Raw genomic sequence first — 21,704 nt, 5'->3', positions numbered from 1 at the left:
TCTTTTCCCCTCACCCTTCCCCTCACCCTTCTCCACACTCCCTTTCCTCACCATTCTCCTCACTCCCTTTCCTCACCGTTCTCCTCGCTCCCTTCCCTCACCGTTCTCCTCACTCTCCCCTCACCGTTCTCCTCACTCTCCCCTCACCCTTCTCCTCACTCTCCCCTAACCTCACACCCGCTCCTCACTCCCTCCCCTCTCTCACCCTCACCTCACCTTCTCACCCTTCTCCTCACTCCCTTGCCTCACCGTTTTTCCTCACTCCCTCCCCTCACCCTTCGCCTCACTCCGTCTCCTCACTCCCTTCCCTCACCCTTCGCCTCACTCCCTCTCCTCACCCTTCTCCTCACTCCCTCCCCTCACCCTTCCCCTCACTTCCTCCCCTCACTCTTTTCCCCACACCCCCCTCACCCTTCTCCTCACTCCCTCCCCTCACTCCCTCCCCTCACTCCCTTCTCCTCACCCTTCGCCTCACCCTTCTCCTCACCGTTCACCTCACTCCCTCCCCTCACTCTTTTCTCCTCACTCCCTTCCCCAACGATCGGACCCTCCACGCCGCTCTCCCGCACGTGTTCTGATTCCCTTCACCCCTTCTCCTCCGTTCGTTCATCCTCCTGTTGTTGAACCCGTTTTCCCGACGTTCCCAACACGACGTGCTTGGAGTGTGGTCTAACTGTTGTAGTTATTGAGAGTGAAAACACCAGTAACTGCACCAACCAGGCCACGTTACCTACCAGGTAAGTTGTGTTATTGTAACGTTCGGTACCGACAGCTTGGTGTTTACCGTAGTTCGTGTTCGATGGACATTTTAAAGATGAGTTAATGTGATTTTGCTTTGCATACCGTGACCGGTATACGTCCAATGAACCACCTGGCGGGTTTCTGAAACAAACAAATAATGACTCAGGTTATAGTCCTCCCGGTTATTTACCTGTAAACTTATTTTCGTGATGTTATAGTCCTCCCGGTTATTTACCTGTAAACTTATTTAGGGATGTTATAGTCCCCCCAGTTATTTACCTGAAAACTTATTTACGTGATGTTATAGTCCCGATAATTTACCTGCAAACTTATTTTCGGGATGTTATAGTCCTGATTATTTACCTGTAAACTTATTTAGGGATGTTATAGTCCCCCAGGTTATTTACCTGTAAACTTATTTTCGGGATGTTATAGTCCTCTCAATGATTTACCTGCAAGCTTATTTTTGGGATGTCATAGTCCTGATGATTTACCTGTAAACCTATTTTCGGGATGTTATAGTCCTCCCGATTATTTACCTGTAAACTTATTTTCGGGATGTTATAGTCCTCCCGGTTATTTGCCTGTAAACTTATTTTCGTGATGTTATAGTCCTCCCAGTTATTTACCTGTAAACTTATTTAGGGATGTTATAGTCCCCCCAGTTATTTAACTGAAAACTTATTTTCGTGATGTTATAGTCCCGATAATTTACCTGTAAACTTATTTTCGGGATGTTATAGTCCTCCCGATCATTTACCTGCAAACTTATTTTCGGGATGTTATAGTCCCTGTTATTTACCTGTAAACTTATTTTCGGGATGTTATAGTCCTCTCAATGATTTGCCTGCAAGCTTATTTTTGGGATGTCATAGTCCTGATGATTTACCTGTAAACTTATTTTCGGGATGTTATAGTCCTCCCTGTTATTTACCTGCAAACTTATTTTCGGGATGTTATAGTCCTCCCGATGATTTACCTGTAAACTTATTTTCGGGATGTTATAGTCCTCCCGATGATTTACCTGTAAGCTTATTTTCGGGATGTTGTCGTCCGATGATTTACTGGTAAACTTATTTTCGGGATGTTATAGTCCTCCCGATGATTTACCTGTAAACTTATTTTCGGGATGTTATAGTCCTCCCGATTATTTATCTGTAAACTTATTTTCGGGATGTTATAGTCCACTCGATTATTTCCCTGCAAAAATATTTTCGGGATGTTATAGTCCGCCCGATTATTTATCTGTAAACTTATTTTCGGGATGTTATAGTCCTGATTATTTATCTGTAAACTTATTTTCGGGATGTTATAGTCCTCCCGATTATTTACCTGTAAACGTATTTTCGGGAAGTTATAGTCCTCCCGATTATTTATGTCAACTTATTTTCGGGATGTTATAGTCCTTCCGATGATTTACCTGTAAACCTATTTTCGGGATGTTATAGTCCTCTCGGCTATTTACCCGTAAACTTATTTTCGGGATGTTATAGTCCTCCTGATTATTTACCTGCAAACTTATTTTCGGGATGTTATAGTCCTCCCGATGATTTACCTGTAAACTTATTTTCGGGATGTTAAAGTCCTCCCGGTTATTTACCTGTAAACTTATTTTCGGGATGTTATAGTCCTCCTGATTATTTACCTGGAAACCTATTTTCGGGATGTTGTCGTCCTCCCGATGATTTACCTGTAAACTTATTTTCGGGATGTTATAGTCCCTGTTATTTACCTGCAAACTTATTTTCGGGATGTTATAGTCCTCTCGATGATTTACCTGCAAGCTTATTTTTGGGATGTTATAGTCCTCCCGATTATTTATCTGTAAACTTATTTTCGGGATGTTATAGTCCTCCCGATGATTTACCTGTAAGCCTATTTTCGGGATGTGATAGTCCTCCCGATTATTTATCTGAAAACTTATTCTCGGGATGTTATAGTCCTCTCGATTATTTCCCTGCAAAAATATTTTCGGGATGTTATAGTCCTCCCGATTATTTATCTGTAAACTTATTTTCGGGATGTTATAGTCCTCCCGATTATTTATCTGTAAAATTATTTTCGGGATGTTATAGTCCTCCCGATTATTTACCTGTAAACGTATTTTCGGGAAGTTATAGTCCTCCCGATTATTTATCTGTAAACTTATTTTCGGGATGTTGTCATCCTCCCGATGATTTACCTGTAAACTTATTTTCGGGATGTTATAGTCCTCTCGGTTATTTACCTGTAAATGTATTTTCGGGATGTTATAGTCCTGATTATTTACCTGTAAACTTATTTTCGGGATGTTATAGTCCTCCCGATGATTTACCTGTAAACTTATTTTCGGGATGTTGTAGTCCTCCCGATGATTTACCTGTAAACTTATTTTTGGGAAGTTATAGTCCTCCGGGTTATTTACCTGTAAACTTATTTTCGGGATGTTATAGTCCTCCTGATTATTTACCTGCAAACTTATTTTCGGGATGTTATAGTCCGGATTATTTACCTGTAAACTTATTTTCGGGATGTTATAGTCCTCCCGATGATTTACCTGTAAACTTATTTTCAGGATGTTGTCGTCCTCCCGATGATTTACCTGTAAACGTATTTTCGGGATGTTATAGTCCTCCCTGTTATTTACCTGTAAACTTATTTAGGGATGTTATAGTCCCCCTGGTTATTTACCTGTAAACTTATTTTCGGGATGTTATAGTCCTCTCAATGATTTACCTGCAAGCTTATTTTTGGGATGTCATAGTCCTGATGATTTACCTGTAAACCTATTTTCGGGATGTTATAGTCCTCCTGATTATTTATCTGCAAACTTATTTTCGGGATGTTATAGTCCTCCCGATTATTTACCTGTAAACGTATTTTCGGGAAGTTATAGTCCTCCCGATTATTTATCTGTCAACTTATTTTCGGGATGTTATAGTCCTCCCGATGATTTACCTGTAAACTTATTTTAGGGATGTTATAGTCCTCCCGATGATTTACCTGTAAACTTATTTTAGGGATGTTATAGTCCTCCCGATGATTTACCTGTAAACTTATTTTCGGGATGTTATAGTCCTCCCGATTATTTATCTGTAAACTTATTTTCGGGATGTTATAGTCCTCCCGATTATTTATCTGTAAACTTATTTTCGGAATGTTATAGTCCTCCCGATGATTTACCTGTAAACTTATTTTCGGGATGTTATAGGCCTCTCGGTTATTTACCTGTTAACTTATCTTGGGGATGTTATAGTCCTGCTTATTTACCTGTAAACTTATTTTCGGGATGTTATAGTCCTCCCGATGATTTACCTGTAAACTTATTTTCGGGATGTTGTAGTCCTCCCGATGATTTACCTGTAAACTTATTTCCGGGATGTTATAGTCCTCCCGGTTATTTACCTGTAAACTTATTTTCGGGATGTTATAGTCCTCCCGGTTATTTACCTGTACACTTATTTATTTATATATATTGTTACGTTTGTGGGGGCAGGCATGGAATACCTTAGGAAAGTTCAGAATGGGTCGGTTTTAGTATGGACCATGTAACGCGAAGAAGAAGAAACCCATCTCGATATACAGTACATAAGCAGGGTAAATCTTCAGGTTAAGAGTGTTTGCATTTCGCCATAAGGGGCGTGGCTTTTGTGTTAACTAGTTCTAGGGCATAAGATTAAAAAACCCAGTGTGTAGTTGGCCCCTGTGATTTTTTCTCTCATGTTCTTACAAAATTTCGGCCAGTCAAGCAATCGGCCCCATTGTTACAATGTGTTAAATTATACTGACAATTCTGAGAGAAACCAGCACATTTGCCAATCGGCAATTAAACCCCGACGTCATCCGAACATTTCCGAAGAATGGCTCGGCTCCACCTCGGAGGAGCGGAATTGACAGGCCACGCTCCGAGCTTTGTGCCTGGTTAAGGAGCCATAGAGTGATGAACAGGACATGGCCCCATTGTTCTATTCTGGACATGCTGATTCTGCTGTCTCAACAATGGATGGAGGTCCTGAATGCCAAACAGGAAATCAGAGCTGTCTCCCTTGACATATCTCGTGCCTTCGGTACGGTCTGGCACCTCACTCTGCTCACCAAACTCTCCTCTTATGGTATCCATGGAAATCTCCACCCAAGGCTTGCGGACTTCCTCTCTGGTTGTAGTCAACATGTGGCCATGAATGAATTTCTCTCATCTCCCCTTCCTGTTCAGGCTGGAATTCTCCAAGGCAGTGTTCTGGGCCCTGTGCTTTTTCTGAAATTCATCAATGATCTCTCCAACTCTCTGGAAAATCCTCTCTATCTCTTTGCTGATGACTCCACTCTCTGCCGCTCCATACCCCATCCCTCAGATCGGCAGACTGCAGCCTCCTCGCTCTCTGCAGAACTGGACAAAATCACAGACTGGTCAAACAAGTGGAAAATGTCTTTCAATCCTGACAAATCTCACACTCTCACTATGTCGCTCCGAAAAGACCGACTGGACAACCCTCCAATATACTTTCTCAACAATCCTCTCCAAGAAGGTCTGTCACTCAAGCTTTCGGGTCTCACTATCTGCCATGATCTTTCCTGGGAAAACCACATTTCAAAGCTGGCCTCCAAATGCAGTCGCCGACAGGGCATCCTCCGTCGTGCGAAGTCCTTCCTTGGAACACCTGAGCTCCTCACCCATTACAAGACTTTCATCCGCAGCTCAATGGAATACTGTTCTCTCCTGGGCTGGTGCTCCTGCCTCACACCTAGCTCGGCTTCACGCTGTTGAAACCAAAGCTTTCAGAATCATTGGAATCTCCCGTGATGAAACTAACTCCGAGGTCCTTTCACTCACTCACCACAGGCAGGTTGGTGGTCTTTCTGTCTTCTATCGACTCCTCTCTGGCCTTGCCCCCCCAGCTCTCTCTGTGCTCTGTCCCCAAAATATTCCTACAGGTCGCACAAGATCTGCCAGCAACCCTCTTATGGTTAAACTGCCAAAATCAAGACTCTCTATTCACCTTCATTCTTTAATTCCTCTTTACTCCCACCTCTGGAACAAACTCTCTTCAATCCCACTCCTCCCTCCAGGTCTTTAAAACAGCTGCTCGCCACCATCTCTTATCTTCCCCCATCCAAAACCTTGATCTTTTCTACCCCCGTTAATTCACCCCAGATCCACTTTTTTGAAATACCAACTTCTTTCCAGGAAGTCTTAACAGTGTCCACGTGTTTTTGTTTTTTTTACCTCTTCCACCCCACCCCCCTTCTCATGCATCCTCCCCGCCATGCCCTCTCCCGCCCACAGATCTTCTGATGTCCCTGCTCCCCATCTTGTTCTCCCGTTTCCTTTATCATATGTTTTATGTGTAAGTTTGTCTTTTTTGTGATCAATGTTAGCTCTGACACGAGCCTTGACCTTGTACACAAAAAAAAACCCAGAAATCGGTGAATGGACAGAGTGTGACGTCAGAGGTGTAACATTCGAGAGCTGGGAGAGCAGAAAGAAGCCGTCTCACCATCTTGGTCTCTCTTCTGGTCCTGGCATTCATCGAAGGCGGTCGCATTCTCTCTTCTGTGCTGGCTTGCAAAGAGAACAGCTGCATTTACCCTTTGCCTTTGTTCTGGCTTGGTCATGGGTGGTGACACATCTCGTCTTAACTTGTGGGGAAGAGACTGAACAAGAGAGGTTCGGGGCAGTCAGCATCGTGAGAAGTAGCTCATGTTGGGACGTCGAGGAGCGTGACTCCACGCCATTTTTGTGCGCGTCCCGCGCGTTAGTTTGGAGGCGACGAACATCTACAAGCCCTCGGTTGAACTGCAAAGCTGAGTATCGGCCGATTACCAAATCATTTTCTTTTCTTTTATTTCTCCCTGTGTGTGTAATTGAGTCCACAAAGAGGGTCCCTCACCTTAGCCTATTACTATTAGTTTTTACTTCAACATTTTAATTGTGCTTGCATTGATTTCCATTAAATTCATTATTTGTTGCATCTTTCTTTTGTGTGTCTCGTCTCGTTTCTTTGTTCTGTGGGTTTGGATTAACCCAGTGTTGGCTGTCCGATCAGGTAAGGGTTCTTTGTGCTTTCCCGCACGTGCGAAAAGATAATCCCGCCAAGTTCGAAATACGCCTCGGAGTTATAGCTTGTTTTTGCCATCCGTCACCCAGGGGTCTTAACCCCGGGAACACTACAATATATATATATATATGTATATATATATATATATATGTATATATATATATATATATATATATATATATATATATATATATATATATATATATATATATATATATATATATATATATATATGTATATATATGTATATATATATATATATATATATGTATAGATATATATATATATATATATATGTATAGATATATATGTATATATATATATATACAGTGGTACCTCGACTTACGAGTGCCCCAACTTACGAGTTTTTCGAGATACGAGCCGTCGCTCGGGCGGTTTGTTGCTTTGGGATACGAGCCGAGATCCGATGTACGAGCTTTCGCCACCCGGTCACGTGGTTATCTTGCCGTGCACGTACAGTATCTCCGGCGCAAAACGGCTCTCTCAGGGTCAAACTCGGTATCGTTTTGAGCGCACGGTTCAGACCTTCAAGAAAAAGTTTATTTTGTAAATATCGAGCCACGCGTTCAAAAGATATGACTGGTTTTGTTCGCCGGCACGTCGGTGCTCGAATCGGCTCGCGGTAAAATCCAACACGTCCGTTGTCGGGTCCGTCTGAACCAACCACGGGGCCTAGAAGGCTGGGACTGGTCTCAAAAGTTAGGTCTGGATCATATCTCGGAACGCTGGAAGCTGCACCTCTCTGTGATAATCTTGTGGACCATGACAAGAGATCGTGCGACACGTGGTTATCTTGCCGTGCACGTACAGTATCTCTGCCGTCAACTTGTTCAGAGTGCCGGCGATAGCTCGCCTTCTCTTTGTGGAAAACACGGTGAGATCCTTAACATCCAACAACTAATGGGACGCAAACGGGGCGCCCAGTTTAGCGTACACACATTGATGAATCACCCTGCCTGTAAGGTAAATTCAAGGTAAATACATACAGTACACTTAATAAAACCAGTTTATTTCTTTACATTCTCTTGTATTATGTACAGTATATACGAGGTCGTGCTTGTTTATACATTATTTGTTATTTATAAAGTACATTTTTGTTATTTAAAAGCACCTAACAAAAAAAATTGGTGTTTTTTTTTTGAGGCTGGAACGGATTAATAGCATTTCAATGCATTTGAATGGGAAAATTTGCTTTGACTTACGAGCGATTTGGCTTACGAGCTCCGTCATGGAACGGATTAAACTCGTAAGCCGAGGTACCACTGTATATATATATATATATATATATATATATATATATATATATATATATATATATATATATATATATATATACACACACACACACACACACACATACATACAGTCACATTAAAAAGTAAGTACACCCAATGTAAAGTTTTGACTTTTTCAACATATTTCAACATACAGCTATTTGATCTTCATTTCAACAATATTGATAGATAAAGGTGATATAATATAACAAATATCATGAAACACTTACATTTTGTAGTCCATTGTATAATTTAAATAAACATAAATGCAAATTTCGCATGTGGAAAAAGTAAGTACACCCTTGGCTCTAATAGGTAGTATTGCCCCCTTTGGCAGAAACAACCTCAAATAGGCGTTTCTTATAACTGTCTACTAGTCTCTGACATCGACTGGGATAAATTTTTGCCCACTCCTCCATGCAGAATTCTTTCAGCTGTGCGATGTTTGAGGGGTTTATTGCATGCACAGCTCGTTTCAAATCCCCCCACAACATCTCGATGGGATTTAGATCCGGGCTTTGACTTGGCCATTCCAGAACCCTCCATTTCTTTCTTTTCGGCCATTCCAGAACCCTCCATTTCTTTCTTTTCAGACATTCCTTGGTGGATTTACTGGTATGTTTTGGGTCATTGTCATGTTGCAAGGCCCACCTTCGGTTGAGCTTCAACTTCCGACAGATGGCCTCACATTATCCTCAAGCACCCTCTGGTACAATGAAGAATTCATAGTGGATTCTATGATGGTGAGCTACCCAGGCCCTGATGCAGCAAATCTGCCCCAAACCATAATATTTCCACCACCATGCTTTACAGTTGGTATCAGGTTCTTGTGGTCAAATGCTGTCTTTGGTTTTCGCCAAACATGTCTTCTGGTACTGTGGCCAAATCGCTCTACCTTTGACTCATCTGTCCAGAGCACATTGTTCCAGAAGTGCTGGTCTTTGCCAAGGTGTTCATTGGCAAACTTTAGTCTTGCCCTGATGTTCTTTCTGGACAGCAAAGGTTTCCTCCTGGCACACCTCCCATGTAGATCAAATTTGTGCAGCCTCTTTCTAATGGTACACTCGTGCACTTTGACATCAACAGTGGCAAGAGCTACCTGTAGGTCCCGTGATGACGTTCTGGGGTTCTTCGAGACTTCTTTCAGCATCTTGCGGTCTGCTCTCGGGCTGAATTTGCTGGGGCGGCCTGGCCTGGACAAGTTGGCAGTTGTTTGGAATCTTCTCCACTTGTAGATGATCTTCTGGCCAGTCAAATGATTGATTTCAAATTGTTTGGAGATCTTTTTAAATCCCTTCCCAGACTCGTAGGCATCTATAACCTTCTTTCTGAAGGCCTCAGAGAGCTCTTTGGATCTCGGCATGGTGACGCCGCACACTTCAACAAGAAAGAGCAAACTAAACGAAATGTCTCGGGTTTAAATAAGACAGGTTCCTCCACGATCCTCTCTAACGATGTTCGAATCATTTGCACCTGAGCTGGTGCACCTGATTCTAATTTTAGGAATTTGAAGTATGGATAAATGTCGGGGTGTACTTACTTTTTCCACATGCGAAATTTGCATTTATGTTTATTTAAATTATACAATGGACTACAAAATGTAAATGTTTCATGATATTTGTTACATTATATCACCTTTATCTCTCAATATTGTTGAAATGAAGATCAAATAGCTGTATGCTGAAATATGTTGAAAAAGTCAAAACTTTACATGGGGTGTACTTACCTTTTCACGTGACTGTAGCAATGACAGTGCACTGATGGGCCATCATTGAGGTAGGGTTATGGCTGGACAGAGCTTCCAATACCTTTTTCGGTGAGGAGGATGTGAATTCTGTTTGACAGGTGGACACAAGGGTGTAAGATGCGGACACAGTGGGGATGGATTGGGAATATGAAAGTTGGAGGCAAACACCAAGTTGTGACATTTTTTCTTAGCTTGAGGAGAGTTTGCAGTAATGCCAATTGATGTGAGAGCGAGTATGTCGTGGGAGCATACAGCAGAGATGGACATATCAAGGCACCACCATGTCTTGGAGGAAGGGGACTAGTTTGAGAGGTTACCGTTGAAGTTTGCAAGACAGTGTTTTCTGGCTCTTCTGAAAGTGGGGGCTTTGTGGAATGATCCAAGGTTGCCTTCAGTCGGACTTGTTTCCCAGGAAGAGAAGGTAAGTTGTTTGAAGGCCTCACGACGTTCTGTTGATTTAATCTATTATGTTTTAGGTTAGGCTGATAACCCTTTGAACCTTCTCTTTTCCATACATAAAAGTGCTTTTTTATATAACACAAGTGGTAGAAACCTAATCATGTGGAAACGGAGTGCCTCGTGTTCAGTGGAAATGGGAGTGCACATAATCCATTTAAAAGCCTCGGCAATGTTGATTAAATTGCATTGGATCGATCAGATTTTCAATAATGAAAAATACTTTGCTGCTTATGTTAGTGTAATACTGTAAGTGGGTTCATGTTATCAACCACTAGCGACGCACCCATGCTACACACCGGTGGGAGGCCACATTCAAACAGATAATGTGGAAACGGCAAATGCTAAACCATGAACCAATAAATTCCACATTCCTGTGCCACCTTCAGTCAAATGTCAGACATTGACAGCCGGTTCGTGAACGACTTGGGCAAAAGACGTACCCGTCTGAATGTTGCTATATCCAGTCAATGGAGAAACTGCAAATGGGGAATCCACAAATGTCACTGGTTGGGAAACCCTTACATCATTTCTTTTAAACTCAATATCTCTGTATTTTCATTCCAAACTGTGCCATTCCAATCACAAACTATAACGGCACTCGGTAGAGCGCATATCTCCACCAGGCTGAGCTGTTTATGTTTTGCATCCCACTGATAGGCCGGATCTGGATTCGGACCTGAACCAAAATCGAATCGGCTTGTTCTTGTCACCAAACCAACTCATCCACCAAGTTTAGTCACAACTCGTCCATAACATTTTAAAATATCATGTTATATATCGCTTTTCATCCGATCTCTCAATGGTGCAGAATCACTTAATAATTAACTCGTATCCGAATCCATATTCAGATCTTCACCAAAATTAAACCAATTATTCCTTGTCACACACACAACCTGTGCACCAAATTTCGTCCAAATCCGTCGACAACTTTTTGGGATATCCTGCTATTTATCGTTTTTGGCCCTATCTCCCAATGTTGAAGAATCACTTTAGAAATTCAAGTAGCCGGATCCGAATCCGGATCTTCACCAAAATCTAATCATTTCGTACTTGTCACATGCATTACGTTTCTGCCAAATTTTGTCTGAATCTGTCCGCAAGTTTTTGAGATATCTTGTTCACAGACAGACAAACAAGAAAAACAGAGACAGACAGGGGTGAAAACATAACCTATTAAATTAATTAAGTAATTATACATAAATTAATTAAAACATAACCACCTTCAGTGGCGGAAGTAATTAATACTATAGCATTGATATAACAAAATACAATGTTACAAACACTCGTGATGTGAACGAATATTGACTGATCTGACGTGAAACTAATACAAACGAATCTGCCGGCGTGAAAGGGCGGATATAAAACACCTAAAAATAACCACCTTTAGAGGCCATTTTTCCCTGCAAGCGGGGGTTGGCCTTTTTCGGGAACCGTGGTTGTTGTTGTTTTTTGGTCCCCTTTTTGAAGCAATGTTTTACGGCCGGATGCCCTTCCTGACGCCAACCCTTTTTGCCGCCTTTAGCGACAAGCAGGGAATTACCAGTGAACTGGTACTGAATTAGCCGACCTCGGAAGGATGACAGGCTGAGTCAACCCCCCTGGCGTTAATTCAGTGATCGACCGGGATTCGAACCCAGGATCCTAGGATCCTAAGCCGGCACCCTAACCGCGAGCCCAACACCAGGGTTCCCTGACAACCTTACAACCAGGGTGATTCTTACAAATCAAAAAATCATAATTATACTAGCGGTCACAGGTGAAAATCACGGGCATAAATAGTGTTTATGTTCATACAAACTAACTTGTTAAGAAGTGATTATTACCATAAATCCACATATTTAACTTGGTGAAGCATTTTAGGTCGAGTCCATAGTGTAAATTAACATCAAAGAGCGTTGTTAAATACAACATTTTGAGTACACCAGTGTGAGCCAAAGGGACCTTGAGCCAAAGGGACCTTGAGCCAAAGGGACCTTGAGCCAAAGGGACCTTGAACCAAAGGGACCTTGAGCCAAAGGGACCTTGAGCCAAAGGGACCTTGAGCCAAAGGGACCTTGAGCCAAAGGGACCTTGAGCCAAAGGTCTGTGGGTCAATTTGGATGGAAATATCTTTCCAGCTGGTTGCTCTGGAAAATGCAACGTACAGTTGGCCATGGGAGAAGACAGGAGAAGGGAGGTATATTCCAAGCTTTTTGAATGTCTGACCATGTGCTTTGTTGATCGTCATGCAGTATGCCAATCGAATTGGAAACTGGGTACGCCGCAAGGTGAACGGTAGGCTAACATCCGACGGTGCCAATTTACTTTGAGGGATTGCCCGCCGCATTGCCCGCCGCCTTCCCGCTTCCTTTCAAAATAATTGTGTCAGTTGGCACCGACATTCATTCTGGCGGATCTCCTGAACAGGGGCGCCGCCAGGCATTTTGGGCCCCATGAAATGATATCCCAATGGGTCCCTATGAAGCACGCGCGCACATTTTTTCCCCGACATTTTTGCCAGGAGGTTGAAACGATACTTATATTTCTGCATACAGTATGGAATTCACTGTTTGATGCAAGACTGATACCCACACAAGAAATGTGCTCATGGCCATCTTTTACAGTCTAAATGTAATTTTAATGGTAAGAATTACAACATACATTAACCTCTTCAATTAAAATAAATGAACATTATCATCTATAGAATGATATAACAAACAAAATAATAAAATCAGCAGCAGAGTATACGTACAAGTATACATACCAAGTGTGGTGATCCAATATCCACAGCCATGCCATTTAGTTATCACTGGTCCTCGCTCAGACTCACACACCAAGAGCCCAGCGCCGAGCCTTGTTGCGAGCAAAGTCACTGATCAAGGCTTTGAAGTCCAGCTTTCTAGCCGACTGACTTTCAATGGACAGCATGGCAAGAATGCAAAGCCTGGTTAATAATTTAATATTGAGAATTTTTACCTCATGTTCTAATAATTTTTAGGGCCCCTGTCAGTGCGCAGGGCCCTTGGAGTCATCCTAACTTCTCCCCTTTACAGCGCCCGTGCTCCTGAATATCGCTTTGTATTCAACTGCCGTATTGTCTCTTATAGTGTGGTTACTGGTAAGTATCCCCTTTACATTTCTCATCGCATTTATATTTGTATTAAAAGGCGTAGCATGCCTCTCGAGTCGCTGCGCGTCCGGCACACATCGGGACGTCTTCTTCTTCTCCTCGGTATCAAGTGCAGCGTCTCGCTGTGCGTAAAACAAAATGGCGTGGGTTATTCAAAACTTTTCACTGATTTTCAGATTTTATTCCACACTTATAGACATTTGGAGACAGAGGTATGCTTATATGGAAGGGTTAGTCATAACTACATAGTATCACGCATATCTTAGGGCGACAGGAGCAATAGCTGGAGAGAAGTTCCGATTACAAACTTCAGAAATAAGCGTTTTAATGATATAGATTGAGAATTTTATGAAACTTCCCAACCTCCTCCCCCCCACCCCTCTCCCCGTCCCACCATGGGATGGATAAAATAGGCGTCGTTAGGGTGGAAACTCAAAATCACAAGTGGATTGAGATATTAGCAAAGCAGCAAATGTTTCTGCCGATGCCAGAATGCGTTTACTTCCGGATCGGGAGCATTTTCGTACGGGTGGGAATTCTAAATCAAAATTGTATTGAGGAATTTATGAAACCTCCCACCTACCTTACGGCAGCCGCTGGGACTCCGAAACGTTCCAGAGAAGGTTTCACGGGGCTAGCCACAAAACTGAGGTATTAGTTTCGGGACGGATGGACGGAGAGACAATCCTGTTTTATAATATATGTAACCAACATGTCTAAATTAGTGTGTAAGAGATTGGAGAAAACATAAATCAATCGATTTCGTCACTTGATTATTGTAAAATATTTGATAACAGATCCAGAATTGTCATGAGTTTTGAATTGCCTAGGCCATAATGTGTAGATCTGAGTATTTTGAAGACATTTTTTTCAATAGAATGTTTCCAAGTACGGTATGTTAAAATGGTGTGGAATGATCGTTAGAACATGTCTAACCCCCACTAACTCGAAATATACGAAGTGAGAAGTGATCGTTAGCCCCAACTCTCAGTGCTATGATGCAGGTGCTGGGTTCAGATATGGGGAAGTATAACATGCGGCAAACTTAGCGTTGATTCCGCAACTTGTGTAATTGTGTAAGTGAATACGTAATGTTTGTGTGTTCGATGCTCGCAGCCATTGGTGCTGGCGTTGTGTTCACTCTTTTCTGGGCTGGACATGCAGTCTCTCTGGGTGGGGACACACTGACCAAAAAGCTCTCCGAGCAGTCTCCGAGCAGTCTTTATCTGATACCATGGTGCACAGGTTGTCTGGTTGTGTGTGCAGAGGAGTTTATATTGCACTGTGATTCTGTGAATGTTCTTCAGGGACTCCGTCAAGGCACGCTTCGAGGTCCAATGTATCTTAATTGACACCCACAGTCATCTTCAGTCTAATATCCCAATCACGTTGTTTCTATTCTGATGAAGAGCAATGATGATATTGGAATATTTTACTAACATTTTCCTTTTTTCAAACAGATGGGTCTGCATTGGATATATCTGAAGTTATTACCGATTTTATTTGCGAGTTTGAACACGAAAGGGAATCCAGAGTGGTAAGATGCGGTCAAAGTGGAGATAGATTGGGAATATGAAATTTGGAGGCAAACACCAAGTTGAGACATTCTGCGTTAGGTTGAGCTTTAATGTGAGGGTGAAGATGTAGAGAGATCATACACCTGAGATGGACATATCAACTCAGCCAGCACGCACAGCTGGGGCCCATATGAGTCCTATGTGGGCTAATTTGTGGGTCCCATGTGTGCCCCCACACGTAGGCCCCAGCTGGATTTGTCCATAGGCTCCACCCGGGTTCCAGCTGGGTTGTCACCGTGGGCAGGGCATGGGCTTTTTGTGGGCTAGCCCATGTGGGCAGGGCATGGCATTTGCATGGGTTATACATGGATTTTTCCTGGGCCTCATGTGAATGTAAATGGGTTGTAAATCAATCCTGCATTAGCTACAACATCACATCTGCTTTACTGTCAGTAGAAATATCGAATGGAGTGTATTTTAGAGAGGCTTTTGCTTGAAGTTATCTTAAAGCTTGAAGGACTTCCGTTTCCGGTCTTGCTGGCGAGGGTTCGTTTTTTCGCAGCTCCACACGCTCTCCATCGAAATCGAAGTTAAGTAATTGTTCCCATTTTGTATTTTCGTTAAAACTGTATTTATTTTATGGTGTATGTACGTATATTGTCCCGACAAAGATTTTCGGTGCAAATCTTTCATACCTGTATTGAAAATCGTGTTAATTCGTGTCGTCTTGAGGCCTTGTACAGTGTACACTGTACAACCTTGAGGTTTTGTTTTTCTCTCAGCGGTCTGTCGTTTGTGATCCAATAACTTTCGTTCTCTGTTTTCGCAGTCTTTCCACCCCAAAGCCTACTTCCTTATGTAAATCTCAACTCAAAAAAAAAAAAAAAAAAGACATTACCTTCTCTGTGCTCATTCGTTTATTCATTCTTATTCGTTCGTTCGTTCTTCGACCACGTGTTTCTCCCCCATTTCCCCAGATAGATTGTCAAATTTCAACTCGTTATTTTATCGTCCATGCGATATTGTTTGATTATAGTTAGTTTTGGTTTGAATTTCCTGTAACTTGTAATTAATTAATCGTGTTCTGCTCCTTGTGTGTGGCCTTGTAGTTGTACCCCCGTCGGTGTTTTGTTAACTTAAGCGTGTTTTGCTTGGCTATTGGTTTTTTCCCTTCTACCCCGAACATAATACTCTGTCTAACGTTCTAAATCCCCACCCCCCCCCCCCACCCCCCCAAAAAAACCAAAAAAAACAAAAACATTTATTTTCTTTTTTCCACGTGTACTGTTGTCTCATCCTGTATTTTCTGTCCAGGTGTGCTGTTCGCCCCGCCCCCATTATCTCCTTGCCATCCACCGTTTGCCCTGTTCACGTGACTCGTGGTGGTCCATCTCGGCTCTCCCCCGTTGGTATTTTTGTGCATATAAGATTGTGCACAGTTCTGTTTAAATATTATTTAAATATGTTTAACCTTTCCCCTTCTGTGTTTTATTCAGTGGTATATTACAACACGCTGTTTTTCTTCCTATTTAAAAGGCTTTTCTCAATTTCCTCTCCAACTCATTCCACTTCAAAAAAAAGAAATTCAATATCTTATACGTCTCCCTCACTACATGGTCTAAATTCACATTCATTCCATCCCTCCTCCATCGTTCTGAATCGGATTGCTAACTTGAAAATCACAACAAACCCAATTTGTTATCAATGTTCGTCTTTCATTAATCATCCACTTTCTAAACTCCCCTCTTGCCCCTCCCATCCAAATCCCCCCCCCTTGCACCTACACTCCTAAACTACCCCCTTGCCCCTCCACTCCTGAACTCCCCCTTTGCCCCTCCCCTCCTAATCCCCCCCCTTGCCCCTGCACTCCCCCCTTGCCCTTCCCCTCCTAAACTCCCCCCTTGCCCCTCCCCTCCAATCTTCTGCCCCTCCCCTCCAATCCGCCCCTCCCCTCCAATCCTTCACCATCAAACCTTTCATCCTCCTCATCCTTCCCTTTCTTGGAACTCTTCTGCAACATCTGACACACTATCAACTGCTCTCCCTACCTCCCCCTCTCATCCTTCATCTTACCCTACTCCTCCCCTCCCGTCCTGTACCCGATGCTCCCCCTCTCTCTTCATTAACGGTATGGACCTCAAACATCCGGGGCCTTCGCTCAAACCTGACTGATCTCTCCATACAGGTTGCTTCTGACAATCCAGACTTGATCTGCTTAACAGAGACTTTCCTCCTTCAAGATGTCTCTGATTCCTTAATATCTCTTCCTGGTTACTCCCTCCTCCGGTATGATAGACCTGAGCCTCGGCCTGGTGGTGGGGTGGCTATCTTTGTCAAAAACTCTCTTCCTCACTCTCCTTGCACTGCCCTCTTTCCTCCTCACCCGCAGGAGTACCTCTGGTTACGGCTTCCTCTCCGCTCCCACCTTTTGTTCATATGTGTTCTGTACCGTCCCCCAAACAGTGATGACTCCATCTACATTTCACTGTCTGACAACATGGACCAACTTCTATCCACTCATCCCAACTCTCTCTTCCTCATATGTGGTGACTTCAACTGTCATCATGCCACCTGGTTGGGTGTGGGTTCCTCTCTCACCAGTCATGGCACCTCAGCAAAGGACTTCTGTGACTCACTGGGATTGACACAATCTGTCAATTTCCCGACCCGGATCTCAGCCAATGGAGTATCTTCTCTTCTAGACCTGGTTATGACTAACTTCCCTGCTAATGTCTGCTGCTCTTCTTCTGCTCCAATCGGTTCTTCTGATCATGTGCTTGTCAAAGTGGACATCTCTCTGGCCATTCTCAGAGAGCCTCCTCAGCGTCGACGAGTCTGGCATTTCACTCAGGCCAACTGGGACGGTCTTCAAGCAGCCATCAATCGTCTGGATTGGTCTCCCATCTCCACTGCCTCTGACATCAATTCTTCCTGGGAATTCTTCCAAAGCAAACTGATCTCTCTCATGCACAGATTTATCCCATCTCGCCTTCAATTGTCTTACCCTTCCTCCCGTCCATGGTACACTGAATCTTGTGGTGAGGCAGTTGCCCTGAAACAACTTGCCTTTGCCTCTTGGAAGGCTAATCCAACTGAAGGCAATCTCAGTTCCTTCCACCAAGCTCGGAACAAGTGTGTGTCTACCCTCAGGAGTGCCAGGAAGCACTATCTCTCCTCACTCAAGAATGAACTCTCAAACCTGTCTCCTTCCTCCAAATCCTGGTGGCATCTGGTCAAATCCGTTTATGGTGTTTGTTCCCCCTCCATCCCCTCCCTTACCTCAAATGGCCACACAGCTGACATCGCACGTGACAAAGCCGAATGCCTCAACTCTGTGTTCGCCTCAAAATCCTTAGTCCCAAACCCATCTCTCTCTGTTCCCACCTTTCCCAGTCGAACCCAACTGCTCCTGGACTCTGTGTCCTTCTCTCCTGACAAGGTGGAGGAGTTTTTGTCAAACCTCGACTCTGATTCTGCAACTGGACCAGACGGCATCAGCCCACTGGTCCTAAAAGCCTGCTCTGCCGCTCTATCTCACCCTCTCTCTGTTCTTTTCACCCTATCTTTTGCTCAAGGTCATCTGCCAGCATCCTGGAAATCAGCTAACATTACCGCTTTACACAAAAAAGGTGCAAAAACAGATCCTTGCAACTACAGACCAATCAGCCTGCTCCCAATTATCAGCAAAGTCATGGAATCCATCATTGCTTCGGATATGAAATCTTTCCTCTTCTCCAATGGCTTGATCTCTGATCATCATTTTGGTTTCAGACCAGGTCACTCTACTCTGGACATGCTGATTCTGCTGTCTCAACAATGGATGGAGGTCCTCAATGCCAAACAGGAAATCAGAGCTGTCTCCCTTGACATATCATGGGCCTTTGATACGGTCTGGCACCCAGCTCTGCTCACCAAACTCTCCTCCTATGGTATCCATGGAAATCTCCATGCATGGCTTGCGGACTTCCTCTCTGGTCGTAGTCAACGTGTGGCCCTGAATGGATTTCTCTCATCTCCCCTTCCTGTTCAGGCTGGAGTTCCCCAAGGAAGTGTGCTGGGCCCTGTGCTTTTTCTGGTCTTTATCAATGATCTCTCCGACTCTCTGGAAAATCCTCTCTATCTCTTTGCTGATGATTCCACTCTCTGCCGCTCCATTCCTCTTCCCTCAGATCGGCAGTCTGCAGCCTCCTCACTCTCTGAAGACCTGGACAAAATCACAGACTGGTCAAACAAGTGGAACATGTCTTTCAATCCTGACAAATCTCACTCTCTTACTATGTCTCTCCGAAAAGATCGACTGGACAACCCTCCCATCTACTTTCTCAACAATCCTCTCCAAGAAGTTCTGTCGCTCAAGCTTTTGGGTCTCACTATCTGCCATGATCTTTCTTGGGAAAACCACATTTCCAAGCTGGCCTCCAAAGCCAGTCGCCGACTGGGCATCCTCCGTCGCGCGAAGTCCTTCCTCGGCACACCTGAGCTCCTCACCACATACAAGGCTTTCATCCGCAGCTCAATGGAATACTGTTCTCCCCTATGGGCTGGTGCTCCTGCCTCACACCTGGCTCGGCTTCACGCTGTTGAATCCAAAGCTTTCAAAATCATTGGAATCTCCCGCGATGAAGCTATCTCTGAGGGCCTTTCACTCACTCACCGCAGGCAGGTAGGTGGTCTTTCTGTCTTCTACCGACTCCTCTCCGGCCTTGCTCCCCCAGCTCTCTCTGTGCTCTGTCCACCAAATATTCCTACAGGTCGCACAAGATCTGCCAGCAACCCTCTGATGGTTAAACTGCCGAAATCTCGGCTCTCTGCTCACCTTCACTGTTTCATTCCTCTTTTCTCCCGCCTGTGGAACAAACTCCCCCACTCCCTTCAATCCCTCTCCTCCCTCCAGGTCTTTAAAACAGCTGTTCACCACCATCTCTTATCTTCCTCCATCCATAACCTTGATCTTTTCTACCCCCACTAATTCACCCCAGATCCACCTTGTTTGAAATTCCAACTTCTTTCCTGGAAATCCTGGTTGTCCATATGTTTATACCTCTCCCACCCCCCCCCCCCCCTTCACATGCCTCCCCCCCAAAGCCCTCTCCCTCCCACAGATCTCTCGATGTCTCCATGTCTCTCGGTCCCTGCTCTCAAATGTTGTGTTTGTGTCCTTCCCCCTCTCTCCCCATCTTGTCTATCGCTCCCGATGTTATTTGTTTTATGTGTCTGTTTGTCTTTCTGTGTGATTAATGTTCGCTCTTTTACGAGCCTCGATCTTGTATACAAAAAAAAAAAAAAAAAAAAAAAAAAGAACATCCTAACTTGGATCTGTCAAAATAAGCTAATAATGGAAAATACTTTAATTCAATGGTGTTCCTGTGGTATTTGAAATGTCTTGGAACATCTTGCTGTGGAATTCCTGCTTCCAGAATACCAAGGGTGTGAAACTCTGAAAGTTTGATGAAGATAAGATCCGTTCACCAATCCCCGATAGAAATGGCGGCACACACACACGCACACACACCTTTACACATATTTACACACACAGATATATAGACACACACACACACATATATATATATATATATATATATAGACACACACACACACAGACACAAACACACGCACACACACATATATACACACACATGTATACACACACATGTATACACACACACACACACACCCACACAGACACACACACAGACACACACCAACACACACACAGACAAATATCTTTCTTATGGTATGTATAGATTTACTAAAAATTAAAAAAAATCCAACTTTCAACCCTCTACATTGAACCATCATCCGAAGTACCATAAAATTGATGATTCAGGTATTATCGATCTACATCAGGGTCTACAACATGGCCACTGATTGGAAACTACAATGTTTCTTCAAACGGAATGATTCACTTCAGCCAACAGCAAACTCACGTTAAAAAACTGTTGTTGAACTGGTCTCGATAACACGTTCGCTGCTGCAGCTGCCATTTATTTTTTTTAAACATCTGAAACTAACATTGGCTTGGCCCACCTGGGACCCACATAGGGCCCACATAGGGCCCAGTTCAAAACCCACTCAAAGTCCAGTTCAGCCCACCTTACCAGCGAAAACCCATGTAGGCCCCAGCCAGCTTTGTAAGGTGGAATATGACGTCAATGAGTGTCGTTCTCGTTGTAGAATTACATCAGCAGCCCAGATGAGACCCATGTGGGACCCAATTAAAAATAAAACCCACCCAGAACCCCAGCCCACCTTAGCCCATCAAAACCACCTATTTACCAGCTGGGTCCCAGCTGTACGTGCTGGCTGGGAAGGCACCATCATGGCTTGGAGGAAGGGGACTAGTTTGAGAGGTCACCCCTGCAATTTGCAAAATGGTGTTTTCTGGCTCTCCTGAGAGTAGACGGGCTCTTGTTCCGGGCTTTGTGGAATTACCTGAGGTTGCCTGAAGGTGTTTCCATGTCTCAGGATGGACAGAGGCTTATTGTGAGCCTAATGGAGTGAACTACAGTTAGCCTTCGTCTAGTTAACTTCACAGTTACACTAGGTAACTAGCCTTAGTTGTGTTAATTTGACATGCCGCTTGACCTAGACCATCTCACCCTACGATTCAATGTTCCAGGGCCTACAAGATTGATAGGATAGCCACAGATGGGATGTCATAAAACGGTGCAGGAGAGAAAGCATCATGTTTGTGAAAGTATTCCCACACAGAATGAATATCACATAATGTTGAGATGGCAGACATATTGTTATTCCACTGTCGTGTTACTCGTACATAGTGTGGGGTTGGGGCCTCTTCGA

At 43.7% G+C, this 21,704-nt stretch overlaps 1 protein-coding gene across 1 annotated transcript in view; it reads left to right on the top strand.

The window, feature by feature from the left end:
- The first annotated feature begins 625 nt into the window (after positions 1-625).
- The window catches only part of LOC137422081 (ciliary neurotrophic factor receptor subunit alpha-like), a 234,202-nt gene continuing 213,123 nt past the window's right edge, over positions 626-21,704 (top strand). Inside the window, exon 1 of the mRNA XM_078772912.1 lies at positions 626-737. The gene's annotated coding sequence lies outside the window, so the exon portion shown is untranslated. The remainder of the gene's footprint in view (positions 738-21,704) is intronic.

Source organism: Myxine glutinosa, chromosome 2, assembly GCF_964187855.1.
Source record: "Myxine glutinosa chromosome 2, kmMyxGlut1.1, whole genome shotgun sequence".
NCBI classification, from domain to species: domain Eukaryota; kingdom Metazoa; phylum Chordata; class Myxini; order Myxiniformes; family Myxinidae; genus Myxine; species Myxine glutinosa.
This window is presented reverse-complemented; position numbering and strand designations above follow the sequence as displayed.